General features: G+C 33.9%; 1 long non-coding RNA gene across 1 annotated transcript; it reads right to left on the bottom strand.

The window, feature by feature from the left end:
* Positions 1–1000: 1000 nt before the first annotated feature.
* On the bottom strand, positions 1001–3510 carry LOC110916728. Its single transcript, XR_002579952.1, has 3 exons — positions 3489–3510; positions 2719–2806; positions 1001–1042 (listed from the first exon to the last, which is right to left on the bottom strand). It is a non-coding gene; the product is annotated as an uncharacterized LOC110916728 (long non-coding RNA).
* Positions 3511–7259: the final 3749 nt, after the last annotated feature.

The following is a 7259-nucleotide window of genomic DNA, read 5'->3' on the forward strand; positions in this document are numbered from 1 at the left end:
GGTGTTGATGTCTTATGCCTTTGTTTCTTTTGTTTTCTTATATTGTGAAACAATCTGTTTTGTTCATAAATAAAAGTCGTTGTTCACAATTCTGATATACAAATGTAGTTACATGTGTGTATGGCATTTCTCTATGATACCTACATCAAGGAGCTATGCTCTTTACAAACTACTCTTGTGATTCTCCCTCTCAAGTGATCGCTCATGATTTCCTCAAAATTTTAAGTACTCGTTTCATTCTAGGAGACGAAGTACAAGAAATAAAGCAAAATTGTGAGTAATCGTGCTTTTTGCACATCTGTGCCTTTGAATCCTTGGTTAGATAACTATGGGTATTTTCAAATCTCATACCCATTACGTTCTGATTTTTTTCAACATGCATAGCATAAGTTTTCAAAACAACCTTCATGATTTCAAAAACATTTTATATATAGTTCGAAAACATTTTTAATATAGTGTATTTACTTAACATATCAAATGCATGATTTCAAAAGCATTGTTTATGTTTTCAAAAAAAAACAACCTTCATGATTTCAAAATGTTATTAATACAGTATAATTACTTATATCAAGTGCATGATTTCAAAAGCATCATACATGTTTTCAAAAACCTTATACCTAATTTCAAAATTCATCTCGCATGATTTCAAAACATTTTTATAAATATACCTACCTAATACACCTACTTTATTATTTCAAAAGTATTATATATAAGGTTTACAAAAACATTGAACACATTTTAGAACCCCATGCATAGTTTTCAAAAATATTTTCCTCATATATTGACTTAACCTTCAAATTCCGCTTCATGTGTGTAACACCCTTGATATTATTTTACGGTTTTCGTATAGTTTACGAAAACAAACATGTAACTTATATAATTAAGGTTAGTTAAAACTTTTACAATTTAAAAGAATATACAACTTAATGTAATTGAATTCGTCGTTTAAAAGATACGACGAAACGCCACACGGAAGCTTGTATTTTATCGTGTTCGGTTCCTCATCGAGCTTGATCTTCATCCGGGCACTCTTGGCGATCACCTATGATCAAAACCAACTTAAAAGTTAGTTTTGATAGTTAAATAATAAGTTTAAACAAGTCACATGGGTCAAACAAACAAAATTTAACAATTTTCCGGAGTTAGGGGCGTCGCGCAACGCCTAGGGGCGTCGCGCTACGCCTAGGCCCCTTTTTCACAGATTGTTGCTTAAACAGTTGCTGCATATTCCCAGCATGACCCGATTTCACGGAAATGAGCATAACTCTCTCGTTTTTAATCCGTTTTACCCGATTCTTTTTCCTATGTGTCCGTAATTTAATTCTCCATCATATGGAGTTAAAATCCAACATCCAACATAATAAATTTTGAGACTTCTAAGCCTTCGACTCGTTACCTTTTTACCGAATTTTAACCCGTTTATGCATTTTATCAAACAAACGTATTTGTTTGATCCCTATATCACATACACTTCTTCAAATTAATGTTATCTACCATTTTAGGTTCTATTCACAGGTTTATTACACAATTTACACCCGTTTTCGCTCGTTTGCTTATTTTGACCCGATAAGGGTATTTAAGCACTTTCGAGCCTAAAATCGCTTTCGATTGCTTCTAGCATTCCATCACCACATTTCTTATCCTATAATCTCCCACCACAACTGTATTTATGGTGGGTTTAATGTGGTGATCTATATAAACCCAAATTTTACCTGTCGAATCATTATTTTACGGTAAAAACTCAAATAGTGCCATTTGACTAATATAATACCTCTTTCAGCTTCTATACTTATTCTAAGTATTTACCTAATCATAAAACTCGTTTCCAAACGACCTTTAAAAGTTGTTTGTTCGAATTAGCTAACAAGGGCGTTTTGGGCCTTTTTAGTCTTTCAATTACGACAAGGTCTTTTGAGAGCATGTTTGACCCATAATTCTTCTTTTGAGTTATGATCTTGTTCGAAAAGTCATTATGCTTTTCGAAACGCCACGACCCTCTTTTAAAACATTCGGTTTACTCATTTAAGTAACCCATTGTCTATCTAAGACTTCATTTAATGCTCATTGAACCTTACGTTCTAAATGAATAATTACTCTATTACACATACCTGGCTCGGGTCAATGTATTAACCTGTTTTAATGCCTTGCTATAATAATCACTAAATAATAGCGATGCAAATATCATTTCTACATTTATTCCTGAAATCATATCACTCGACAAGAATCATTAGTCGCTATTATCAAAAGGTGGTATCTTCACCCTTTGACCCGTTTGATTTAAATGACCGATTATATTAGCGAGATGACATGTATTTTCATCTCAACTATATGACTCGCTCCGATTTACATCGTGCGGTCGTTTTACTTATAATTCATTTCTTAACACTTTCGGCCTATTAAGGCTTACTTCATAAGTGTCTTTTAAAACCAATAGTTATGGTCAACGAGTGACCAATTTACCGTTTTACCCTTATTGTTTGTTTTGGTTTACCCTATAAGGTAACCATTTAAAAGTTCATTTTCCATTTGTCATAAAATGATCGAATTACCGATTTAACTCCTTTTAAACCATCAACATGGTTTCTTTTCATGCTCGACTATCTTGTTCAGTACGTCTACACGCCGGAACATCATACCTCAACTATGTATTTATCTTATTCGTAACTAATACGATAAGAGAATATTCTAAAATATAAGAATAGTGTAAGCCATACTTACCTTACTTCCAAATTATGCTTTTCCGTCATTCTTGCTTCGTTTGACCCGCTTCGTTCCCAAGCTTTCACCTAGCTTGTTAATCGTCAAACTATCATTGTAAATTGTAAGATGGTTAGATTAGTCATAATTATTCATGACTATTCCATCTCACTTATTTCATAAGTCGAAACTACTATTCGACTTCATGATTACTTAACTTAGCTTATTAAATTTAACTACTTTCGATCACATGATTTACAACATTAGTTCAAATCAACATGATGATTAGAACTCTTCTTGTTTCATATTTCATATAACTTGCCATATTATTCAAATACACATTTTCACTCTAATTTCAACACTTTAGTTTTCATTTAGGCATTTTAACAAACACCTAATGTGCATACATTTTTACACATTTACAACTAGTTCATAACTAGTTATTTTTACCAAGATTAACATCAAAATTCACCACTATCACTTATGATCAAATACTCAAACTTGCAAATTGTTTAAGTATTTCCCGATTACTTAACATGCATGATGATTCTAATCATAATCATAATCACATCATCAATTCCATCTTATGACTAATACCCACTTAGCCTAGTGTGGGAATTCATTCAATCATTCAATTCATAGCATGTTATGTATGATTTTCACTTAAGGTTTCGTTCCTAAGCAAGTATACATCACAAATCTTGCCATAGCTTCTCTAATTCATGCCTAATTCGCGATTAGGATGATTATCAAATTTTTACAACTTCACGAATGTTAGAAATTCAACATACCTTACGATCCCCTTGACTTGGTGATCACGAATTTGTGTTCATGCATTGATTTGGCTCTTGATTTGGGCTTCAATTTGATCAATTTGTTGAACTAGGGTTTGGAGCCCTTGTTCTTGCTCCTGGGCGTACGCACACACACATACACACACTCTATGTGTGTGTTGTGTTTTATGTTTTGTTTTTAATAAAACAAATTTCTTTGTTAGCAACTTTAGTCCCTCATGTTTTGTAACTTTATAAAAAGGGTTATTACCCATATTTTCTTCATTGTTTTAAGACACCTTTTTAACTAGGTTGATGTTCCTAGCTACTTGGTGAATTCGGGAAAGTTATGACTTAGTTTATTTTAAGTCCCGTTAACTCGGGCCTCTTATAAACTCTACTTCCTTAAAAGCTTTTATTCATGTTTTATTTAATATTAGGTTTAATTATTTAAATCCTAATATTTACCGGGTTAATTTTTACCACTAACGGTATTTTACCCGTTCATTAATTTTCGGGGTGTTACAAGCCTACCTCCCTTAAAGAGGTTTCGTCCTCGAAACCATTTCTTACATAATTTATCAAGTTTAACTCCATGCATTTGCTCTCGATAATCAATTAAGCATTTCTCGTACTTTAACCGATTGTTAGTATTACCATAAAAGTATGGTAATATCTTTTTGGTTATTAATCATCTACGTATCTTACATGACATAATGCGATTTGAAATAACGTAATCTCGTTATTTCCACTAGTTTAATTAACATAGCAATATTCATCACTCGGCTCTAATGTGATTATATTTCACATTACACTTCTTGACCGTGATCATGTCACGTCATGCCAAATTTTACATCAACTTTCTATTTTCAAAATTATCACTTTTCAGGTATATCGTCTTGCACCTATCCGTGTCAAGACTTATATCTTTCATGTTTACTGTTTATACGTCTATCATAATTCATTTTTGTAGAAACGTTATTTCTTAACAAAACCGAAGTTTTAGTTTAGCGTCTTCTCTTTAACCTTTGTCAATTATCCATACCGGGAAATTGACAGTCCAAAATTTATTCTTTTTCAGTCTTTGTTTTATGCGAGGATTCTCTATTTATTCCCTCGCTTTGTCTAATTAACCCGTAGGTTTTATCACTTAGTCTATGGGCTATTTTATTAGACCTCCACCTCTTTAAGGCGAGGTCCTTATAATCTATTTATTTCTAGTCATGACTCGTGGGTCGTTTTAGTCTCGTAGACCTTTCCATTGTTTATAACCACAAAGGTTAGGTTGATCCCGTAGATCATTCCTTACTCATGTCATTCTTAAATTACATGTTTGGTGTCAAGGCATCCTGTTGTTTTTTTTTTTGTTTAAAAATCATTTATTTTCGCCTTGGTATTTTCTTTGACCTTGACCGTAGTCTAAGGCTACATTCGTTTCCTTTCGGACAAATTTTCCGACTTTATGACTTCTCACGTCATTTATGCGTCGGTTTATCCTATGCTCATCATTATCCAGTTTACATACATTCATATTTGATTATGTCCCATTATCGGGCTCATTATTCTTTTGCTTTTAACGCTACCTTTATCCCGCTTGCGTTTACTCATGCCATTCGGCATGACATTATATTCGACCCGTTCAACTTTAAAATAGTTGAACATAATTTATTCAAAATTTCTATTTACATTATCTTGTCGTCTTTTAGTTATGACTCAAAACCCGTGTCTTTTAACTTTCCATCCGAGTCCCCGTCTCTCGGTCTACGCATGCGTTAAATTCTTACCCATCAACCGGGTGTTTTACCGAAGTCGTTATTATTGCAACCCTCCCGGTATGCATTAAGACCTCGCTTCATTTTTATATTCCGACTTAGTCCTCGAGTTTGACGTTTTACAAAAACGACCCGTTTAGAGACATATTCGCATTTTCTGGGTTCGAGTGTAAGTACACCCCCTCCCAGTGCATATCTTAATCATTTTACATGTTTCTTTGTCCCTTCTCTCGGGCTCATTATCCTAATATAATACGCTTCCGTCACTCGGCTGTGCGTTTACATTATGATCAAATATTTTGCTTATCTGATTCATTTGGGTACCTTTTAATTTGTCCCATTCACCCCGTCCTTACTACATCGGATGTAAATGTGTCCGCTATAAGAAGTTCATGGTATCATATGCCACTACTTACTTGGGCAGAGTAAGCGATCAACACATGACACGCATGACCTTTTTATAGTTTTCACATCGCGCCCTATGTAAGTAATGCCTCTATTTGTTTCTCTTGGAAACAATATCCCGAATACATTTTCTATTCGGGTTTTTCCAAGTTTTTAATCGACATATGCAACTTTCAATTTCTACATATTTGTTGCATATTACTATTTGTGCAATTAATTTAAAATGTGCACCTGGTAATGCTTGCCCTAACGGGCTTCTCTTGCCATTAACCTTGTTCGCGACCGTTACGCTATTTAGGTCCTTGATGAGCATACTCTTTAGACCGTTCATCTGTCAAATCTGCGATTTGTTAAACTGTCGCTATCCTCATCTGCGAGTGTCCTTCAACTAAAACATATACAACAATTAGTAATTTCAACATTAAAGGATGCCCGTATTATAATACAAGGCTTTTCTACTATACGCATCAACGCATGTAATTTCGTTGACTATATCTATTCTATATCGTTTTTATTGGTGTAACGTGTATTACACGATAACCATATGTGTTGTTCTCAACACTTTAATCATACTAAACCATTGGTATACATGTACTTACCGGATTTGCGATCAAGCCTCAAACCGAACACATTTTGTTCTTTAACCATGAGCTCTGATTACCAACTTGTAACACCCTTGATATTATTTTACGGTTTTCGTATAGTTTACGAAAACAAACATGTAATTTAGATAATTAAGGTTAGTTAAAACTTTTACAATTTAAAAGAATATACAACTTAATGTAATTGAATTGGTCGTTTAAAAGATACGACGAAACGCCGCGCGGAAGCTTGTATTTTATCGTGTTCGGTTCCTCATCGAGCTTGATCTTCATCCGGGCACTCTTGGCGATCACCTATGATCAAAACCAACTTAAAAGTTAGTTTTGATAGTTAAATAATAAGTTTAAACAAGTTACATGGGTCAAACAAACAAAATTTAACAATTTTCCGGAGTTAGGGGGCGTCGCGCTACGCCTAGGCCCCTTTTTCACAGATTGTTGCTTAAACAGTTGCTGCATATTCCCAGCATGACCCGATTTCACAGAAATGAGCATAACTCTCTCGTTTTTAATAAGTTTTACCCGATTCTTTTTCCTGCGTCCGTAATTTAATTCTCCATCATATGGAGTTAAAATCCAACATCCAACATAATAAATTTTGAGACTTCTAAGCCTTCGACCCGTTACCTTTTTACCGAATTTTAACCCGTTTATGCATTTTATCAAACAAACGTATTTGTTTGATCCCTATATCACACACACTTCTTCAAATTAATGTTATCTACCATTTTAGGTTCTAATCACAGGTTTATTACACAATTTAAACTCGTTTTCGCTCGTATGCTTATTTTGACCCGATAAGGGTATTTAAGCACTTTCAAGCCTAAAATCGCTTTCGATTGCTTCTAGCATTCCATCACCACATTTCTTATCCTATAATATCCCACCACAACTGTATTTATGGTGGGTTTAATGTGATGATCTATATAAACCCAAATTTTACCTCTCGAATCATTATTTTACGGCAAAAACTCAAATAGTGCCATTTGACAAATATAATACCTCTTTCA

This window comes from Helianthus annuus, chromosome 16 (genome assembly GCF_002127325.2).
Source record: "Helianthus annuus cultivar XRQ/B chromosome 16, HanXRQr2.0-SUNRISE, whole genome shotgun sequence".
Classification (NCBI taxonomy): domain Eukaryota; kingdom Viridiplantae; phylum Streptophyta; class Magnoliopsida; order Asterales; family Asteraceae; genus Helianthus; species Helianthus annuus.